This window comes from Vombatus ursinus, unplaced genomic scaffold, assembly GCF_900497805.2.
Source record: "Vombatus ursinus unplaced genomic scaffold, bare-nosed wombat genome assembly UNPS02003292.1, whole genome shotgun sequence".
Lineage (NCBI taxonomy): Eukaryota > Metazoa > Chordata > Mammalia > Diprotodontia > Vombatidae > Vombatus > Vombatus ursinus.
Window position 1 is genome coordinate 19,230,128 of NW_020943070.1, and position 7,353 is coordinate 19,237,480.

Genomic DNA, 7,353 nt, shown 5'->3' on the forward strand with positions numbered 1-7,353 from the left:
TTGGTGACCCATCATGAGCCATATCTACCTATTAAAGCTGCTGTTGGCTGATGAATGGGGGTGGTGGTAGAGGGCATCCCATAATTCAGATGCAACAAACACACACAAGAAAACCCATTCATCATTTTCTTTTATTCTCTAGATTGGTTGACTGACTATGTGCAAAAACTTGTACATTGTTTTGCCTTTTTAGACATGGACATATGAGGCCACAATATTTAGTTTTAATCACTGATTATTTGGTTTAAAAATTCATTGTTCTACAAATGTTATAGTTTCAAATATAATTGCACTATATGACATGAACAACTCTCTAATCTGGGAAGGTTCAATTTTGCCTTTCTTTTCTTTTTTTTCCCCCTAGCCTTACCTTGTTAATGAATTCTGATTGGATAAAGCTTTTGAAAATTTAAATTATTTTCTTTTGTTTTATCTGAATGTGATGTATAAGTACTATGTTACTTTTGATATGACTTCCCCCCCCAATCTAAATAGCCAGTTTTCACCATAAAAGAGAAGTGAGGAAGAGACCAGAAAAAAATATGTCAAATATTTCATTTTGAAATTGAATAGTAAGCAGGAGCTGGGAGAAAAATAAGGAGGTTATTGCATATTTTAGAAGTAATGAAAAAAATTTTTTAAAAAGTAATGAACTAGGGTGGAAGCCATGTGAGTGGAGATTAGAGAATGGAGAGTAGAGATGTTTTGGAGGGAGAATTGACAAGACTTGGAAACTGATTGGCTATAGAGAGTGAGAGAGACTAAAGGAACAAGGATGACTCAGAAGTTATAGAAAGTGAGTGACTGGGACGATGGTGGCTCCCACAACAAAAAGAGAGAAGTCTGAAGGCAGGGAGAGTTTAGAAGGAAAATAATGGGTTCCATTTCAGACATGTTATATTTGAGATACCAATGGGACATCCTGGAGGATATGTCTCAGGTAAGATGTGGGAATGGATTTCAGGGGAAGGATTAGGGCTAGATATGTAGATTTGTGAGTCATCTATGTAGAGATGATTTTAAAATAAACGGGTGCATATCCAAAAGAGTATATAGACAAAAAAAAACAAAGAGATAGCAGAGGACAGCACTCTGGGGATAGCTATGGGTAGGAGATGGATGATGGTCTAGAAAAGGAGTTGTTGAAGAAGTCAGATGGGTAGGAAGAGAACCAGCAGAGAAGAGTGTCATGAAAGTTAAAGGAAAAGGCAGTAACTGGATTTCTAATATTCCATCTAGCTTTAAGCACTTGATCCTATGTGACCTTGGTTAAGTCACTGAATCTCTTTGGCCCTCAGTCTGGAAAATATGAAAATGGAGCTAAATGATCTTTAAGGTTTTAATTCTATGATTCACAATTGAAAAACAAACAATGACAAGCCATCTTCTTTTATTATACTGTGTTTTATTATACTGCTTGTTTTATTCCAAAAATTAAAATTAAAATAAATAGAAAAGAAAAAAAGAAAGAAAGAAAAAAAAATTATCAAGGAAAACTTCCCTGATGTCCTAGAACCAGAGGACAAAATAAGTATAGAAAGAATGCACCAGTCACTTCAGGAAAAGAGATCTCAAAATAAAAACCCCAAGGAACATTATAGCCAAATTTCAGAACTATAAGGTCAAGGAAAAAATACTAGAAGTGGCCAGAAGAAAACAACTGAAATATCAGGGAGCCACAATCAGGATTACACAAGACTTGGCAGATGCAACCTTAAAAGATCAAAGGTCATGTAACATGATATTCAGGATGGCAAAGGAGCGAGGACTACAACCAAGAATCACTTACCCCACAAAATTAAGCATAATACATCAAGAGAAAAAAATGGTCATTCAATGAAATGGAAGGATTTCAAGCTTTTATAAGCAGAAGGCTAGAACTAAACCAAAAATTTTATCCCAGATATTAAGACCCAAGAGAACCATAAATAGGTAAAAAGGAAAAATAAAATATAAGAGATTCAAAGAGCTAAACTGTTTACATCCCTACAAGGGAAGATGATACTTGTAATTCTTAAACATTATATCACTAATAGTACAGTTAGAAGAAATATACACAGACAGAGGATACTGGTATAAGATGAATTTAAGAGAATGAAATTAAAAAAAATAAGGGATGAGAAAGAGGAATACAGTGGGTGCAGAAGGAAGGAAGAGGTAGAATGGAGTAAATTATTTCACATGAAGAGGCACTTTTTTTGAAAGAGGTCTTTTGTAGACCTATTACAATGGAGAGGAAGATGGGCTTCACTTGAACCTTATTCTCTTCAGTATTAGCTCAAAGAGGAAATAAAATGCACAAGCACTTGAATATAGAAATCTATCTTATCCAACAGGGAAATAGGAGGGGAGGAGACCAAGTAAAGACCAAGCGGTGGGGGAGGTGGGGGTTGGGGGGGGGAAGGCCCTGAGGCAGATCAGGGGACATGGTAGACAGAAGCAAAACACTGGTGAGGAGGGAAAGGGTGAAAAGAGAGGACAAACAGGAGGAAGAATAGGAGAAAGGGAAATACACTGGTAGTAATTATAACTGTGAATGTGAATGGGATGAACTCTCCCATAGAATAGAAATCAATAGCAGAGTGGATAAAAAAACCAGAATCCTACAATATGTTGTTTACAAGAAACACACCTGAATCAGAGAGACATACAGAGTAAAGTTTAGGGACTGGAGCAGAATCTATTATACTTTAGCTGAAGTTAAAAAAAAAGCAGGAGTAGCAATCCTGATCTCAGACAAAATAAAAGCAAAAATAGAGTTAATTAAAAGAGATAAGGAAGGAAACTACATTTTGCTAAAAGGTACCATATGCAATGAAGCAATATCAATACTAAACATTTTTGCACCACGTGGTATAGCATCCAGATTCTTAAAGGAGAAGTTAAGTGAGTTACAGGAAGAAATAGACAGCAAAACCATACTCGTGGAGGACCTCAACTGTCCCCTCTCAGAACTCGATAAATTCAACCAAAAAATAAACAAGAAAGAAACTAGGGGCAGCTAGGTGGCACAATGGATAGAGCACCAGCCCTGGATTCAGGAGGACCTGAGTTCAAATCTATCCTCAGACACATAACACTTACTAGCTGAGTGACCCTAGGCAAGTCACTTAATCCCATTGCCTAGCCAAAAAAAGAAGAAAAAAAAAAAGAAAGAAACTATGATGATAAATAGATTTAGATATGACAGGAGTATACATTTTTCTTAGCAGCACATGGCACCTACACAAAAACTGACCAGGTAACAGGGCATAAAAACCTCAAAATCAAGTATAGAAAGGCAGAAATATTGAATATGTTCTTTTCAGATCATAATGCAATAAAAATTACATTCAAGGGAAGTGTTTGGGGAGATACCATGCTTCAGGGTTTAGACTTGATTGGGACTATTGGCGAAGAGGATGCGGGGCCCCTAGGACCAGAGTCTGACAGAGGAAGAGAAGCCCATTGTGCTGGACAGAAAAAAGCAGGCATTGCAGAAGAATTGGAGTGTTGATTTCAATCCAGACTTTGTTTTTTACTGAAAAAAAGGGAGCATATGATGAAAGCTGGGCTATGGCTGATGTTATGAGTCAACTCAACAAGAAGAGAACAGCCACAACATTAGATGACAAGATTGAGAAAGTCCAAAAAAATGGAAGAATGAGGAAAAAGAAGGCAAATTTGGGAAAACAATAGATGAGAAGGAAGAAAATGAGGGTTCTGGGAAGGAAAACCAAGACGACTCTGAAGAACATGAGGAAGAAGCAAAAGAGGAATAATCAGAATCGGAGTATTCAACAGCTGATGACAACATCATCACCAAAGCAGATATGCTGAAAATAAAGAAAATGAAGAAACAGAAGAAAGAGGAGAAGGAAACAGGTTTTTTTGAAGATGCCTCTCAGTATGATGAAAACCTCACATTCCAGGCCATGAATCTATCTCAACCTCTCCTAAAGACCATTACAGCCATGGGTTTCAAGCAACCTCCCCCAATCCAGAAGGCCTGCATACCCATGGGGCTGTTAGGGAAGGACATCTGTGCTTGTACAGCCACTGAAACAGGTAAAACAGCTGCTTTTGCTGTTCCTGTCTCAGAGCATCTTATCTGCAAACCTCGACAGACTCTCATAACCCATGTGTTTGTGCTAATTCCTACTCAAGAACTGGCATTCAGGTACACTCTGTCACCAAGCAGCTGGCCTAGTTTAGCACTGTTACCGCCTGCCTTGCAGTGGGTGACTTGGATGTGAAATCCCAGGAGGCAGCTCCTCAGGCTGGACTAAATATCCTCATTGCTACACCTGGCAGGCTCACTGACCATCTGCACAATTGCCCTTCCTTCCATTTGAGTAGTATCGAAGAACTCATCTTGGATGAAGCTGACAGGATGCTAGATGGGTACTCTGAGGAACAAATAAATTATTCAGTTGTGTTCCCACCACCACCAGATCTTGCTCTTCTTAGCCAACATGACAGATGAGGTGAAAGATCTGGCCTCAATCTCACTAATGAATTCTGTCTGGATCTTTGTGAATAGCAAAACTAATGTAGCTCCATTCCTAAGGCAAAAATTCATTTGAATCCAACCTAATGGAGAAGGAGAATGGGAAGCTATCATGTCAGCTCTTTTTGACATGAACTTTTACAGATGATGGGATGCTATTCACCCACACTGAGAAGCAGGCTCATCGTATACACATCCTTCTAGGGCTTATGGGGCTGCAGATGGGAGAGCTGCATGGCAATATCTCTCAAACACCGCATCTGGAAGCCCTAAGGTGCTTCAAGGATGAGCAGATTAACATCCTGACGGCCATAGATGTGGCAGCCTGGGGAGTAGACATTGAAGGTATCAAAACAGTCATCAACTTTACAATGCCCAACACCATCAAGCATTATGTGCATCTAGTAGGCCAAACAGTATGTGCTGGGAGGGCTGGACACTCTGTCTCCCTAGTGGGAGAGGAGGATTGTGAGATGTTAAAGGAGATTGTGAAATCAACCAAAGCACCTGTGAAGGCCAGGATCCTTCCTCAAGATGTAATCTTAAAATTCTGAAACAAGATTGAGAAGATGGAGAAAGATGTGTATGCAGTCTTGAGACTAGAGACTGAGGAGATGGAGATGCAGCACTCAGAAGCCCAAATAAATATAGCAAAATGGCTCCTAGAGAAAGAGAATGAAGAGCCAGAATGGACCTGGTTCCAGAGGAAAGAGGAGAGGAAGAAGGAAAAAATTGAACGGCCTTACAAGAGTTTGACTTTGCTTTGAGGGGAAAGAAAAAGAGAAAAAAAGTTTATGAAGGGCTACAAGAAAAAGGGGAAAATGACACTGATGAGGTTTAGGGATTTAGGGGTGCTGGGACCCCAAAATCACAACACACAGATCTTGCCTGAAAGAATTTGACCCAAGCCTTCTTTCAGCCAAAGATAATGTTTATCAGAACATCCATCATATTGGACAGACTCTTAAGGAGTCTGAACATTAGTGAGCTATTGGCTAGATTGTAAGAATCTGAGCACCTTAACAGAGACAAGATGGACCTTATATACAGAAAGACTATGGGAGGCATCTAGGAGTGGCCAAGCAGTCTGTAGGGACTATGAGGTAATAGAAAGGCAGGGACCTGGACCATGTGGCCAAGGGAGAATGGAGTCTAGCTAGGATTAAGGGTGGGAAGTGGTCAGGGGCCATAGGGAGGTAAGACAATGAAGAGCTAGGCTACCTTAAGGGTAACAGAATTGGGAGATTGGGTGTAGCCACTATGTAAGGCCGAGGCTGGTTGATGGTATTATAGCTTCAGGCAAATGCCAGAGATTTGGCCATATGGGAAAGTCCAGGGTTTTTCCTTTCTGGGGTCCAGATCCCAACCTCATCAACACCAGAAGAAAGGTCTCAATTTGAGATCCTAAAGTCACAAATGTTTGCTGAGGGATTGGCTAAAGAGAAATCCCAGGGCCAAGAAGGCACAAAGTATGCCTGAGGAGGAGCCAGGCCCAGGCAGGAAAAAAAAGAAAGTGAAGAAATCTGTGTTTGATGAGGAATTTACCAACACTAGCAAGCTGGCCCCACCTTTGAAGAATGGAAACAGATGAGATTACTCCACCCAAGGAGAGGAGGAAACTTCAAATCTAAATCCAGGTACAAGAGGAGGAAGAAGCAATTATTACCTGAAGAAATAATTAAGGTTTAAGCCTTTAACCCCTTCCCTAGGGGAAATGTAATTCCATTGTTCTTTTTGATTGTAAAAATGTTTTTAAAAAAGCTCTATTAAAACAGTCTCAGTAGTTTGCATTTTTTTTTAATTACATTCAACAAAGGGCAGTGGAAAGATAGATTTAAAATTAATTGGAAACTAAATAATCTAATCCTAAATAATAAATGTCAAAAAACAAATCATAGAAACAATAATTTCATTAAAGAGAATGACAACAATGAGACAACGTACCAAAATTTATGGAATGCAACCAAAGCATCCAGTGCAATGCAAACCAAAGGGGAAAATTTATTTCTCTAAATTCTTACCTCAACAAAATGGAAAAAGAACAGATCAATGAATTGGGCATGCAACTAAAAAAAAAAACTAGAAAAAGAACAAATTAAAAATCTTCAATTAGCACCAAATTGGAAATCCTGAAAATCAAAGGTAAGATTAATAAGATTGAAAATTTAAAAAAAAAAAACTAGTGAGTTAACACATCTAGAAGCTGGTTTTATGAAAAAATAAGATAAATAAATCATCAGTTCATTTGATTTAAAAGAAAGAAGAAAACCAAATATCCAGTATCAAAAATGAAGAGGGTGAAATTACCACCAATGAAGAAGAAATTAAAGCAATCATTAGGAAATATTTTGCCCAATTATATGCCATTAAATCTGACAATCTGAGTGAAATCGATGAAAAATATAAATTATCTGGATTAACAGATCAAGAAATAATCCCATTTTAGGAAAAGAAATTGAACAAGCCATTAATGAACTCATTAGGAAAAAATCCCTGGGGCCAGATGGATTCATGAGTGAATTTTACCACACATTTAAAGAATGATTAATTCCAATACTATATAAACTATTTGGAAAAACAGATGAAGAAAGAGTCCTGCCAAATTCCTTTTATGACACAAATATGGTGTTAATACTTAAACCAGGAAGGGCTAAAACAGAATAAGAAAATTTTAGACCAATTTCCTAATGAATATTGATGCAAAAACTTTGAACAAAATAGTAGCAGGCGATTACAGCAATATATCACAAGGATTATTCATTCTGACCAGGTGGGATTTATACCAGAAATGCAGGGTTAGTTCAATATTAGGAAAACTATCAACATAATTGACAAAACCAACAAAAAACAGAAATCATATGATT

General features: G+C 38.0%; 1 pseudogene; it reads left to right on the top strand.

Annotated features, from left to right (window-relative positions):
• The first annotated feature begins 3,358 nt into the window (after positions 1-3,358).
• On the top strand, positions 3,359-6,178 carry LOC114050456 (annotated as a pseudogene).
• The last annotated feature ends 1,175 nt before the right edge of the window (positions 6,179-7,353 follow it).